The sequence below is a fragment of the Siphateles boraxobius genome, unplaced genomic scaffold (assembly GCF_051911475.1).
Source record: "Siphateles boraxobius isolate OS27281-9 unplaced genomic scaffold, OSU_SipBor_1 43, whole genome shotgun sequence".
Lineage (NCBI taxonomy): Eukaryota > Metazoa > Chordata > Actinopteri > Cypriniformes > Leuciscidae > Siphateles > Siphateles boraxobius.
The window spans coordinates 704,181-705,419 of NW_027509064.1; the positions used below are offsets into that span (position 1 = coordinate 704,181).

General features: G+C 37.9%; 1 long non-coding RNA gene across 1 annotated transcript; it reads right to left on the bottom strand.

The window, feature by feature from the left end:
- Positions 1–984, bottom strand: LOC143708828 (uncharacterized). The gene is made up of 3 exons (XR_013193665.1): positions 875–984; positions 640–773; positions 1–247 (listed from the first exon to the last, which is right to left on the bottom strand). It is a non-coding gene; the product is annotated as an uncharacterized LOC143708828 (long non-coding RNA).
- Positions 985–1,239: the final 255 nt, after the last annotated feature.

Here is a 1,239-nt window from a genome sequence, read left to right on the forward strand (position 1 = left end):
TTAAGACCACCCAAAATCATTTGTCACCCAGGAAAAACCCTGTTCAATGTTTCATAATTGCACAGATAGTATATTTGCCTAAGTTTAGACTCCCAATACCTTATTAGCTTGTGGTTTCCGTCTATATGCCACATTGCATTTGGTCCTGAGACAGAGTATTGACGGCGATGACGTGTGCATATTGCTAATGCTCTCAGCTGAGTTCCCAGTGGATCGACTCTTCGCACAGACTCGCGCACCCTTGAAGCTTAAAAGTAAAAAAAGAAATGCACAATATATTTCAATACATCAATTAAAACCTAATTAAATGTTTTGTTTTTAATTCTGTAATTTACTAGAAATTCACCACATTCTGGTATTTAAGCATTAAACCAATAAAACCCGAACCTTTAATATAAAACAGCCAAATTGCTGACTGCACACTGAATCAATGCTGAAGACAGCAGTGTGCTGAAACTTTTGCTTGCTTTTTAATTCACATGCAATTTGCACGATGCAACTTATAATACATTTTTTTGTTTTTTTTGCTAGACTTCAATTTGTACTGTATTCAGTGTGCGACCAGCAACCTTCTTGCTCGTATACACAAGTATTGAAGACAAAAGGTGTAAACTCAAAATATTATGAAATTGTTCTTACTCTGAATATGAAGACCTTGGGCCCGAAGATGACCATGTATAATCCTGTACCCAGCGTTTGGGTAATGTCTTTGTATTTCTGCCACAATGTTGTCTAATACATCATCAGTGACATCAGAGTACAAATCTCTAGCCCTATGGTATGGGGGGGAATATAAATATATTTATATTCGTTATTTATTTGTACATTCCACTTTTTCCTCTCTCACTAATACAAATGTATTAAAATTAAGTACCTTAATCCATGCTGTTCTAGTCTTCTACGTATAGTTCGCTCAGATACTCCAAGCAGGCGCGCAAGCTGGACACATGAGTAACCACATATCACGTAGTACTCGATCATCTCTTGTGGTTTGTCCAGTAAAGGGCGTCCTGGTCCTTTAGTTGTCCTGTCCTTCACAAAAAGCCTGTAAGCTACTTCATTGAGGTTGGCGAAGACAACATTACTGATGTTGCTGTTGGTCAAGGCCACAAACTCATTTAATTTATCCAAAACTAAATGGCTTCTGAGTAAGAGGAAATCAGTAGAGGATGTACTATCTTCAACTTGCTGCGCGAGCATCATAAGGTCCTCCACAATTTCACCAACTACCTCCATTAA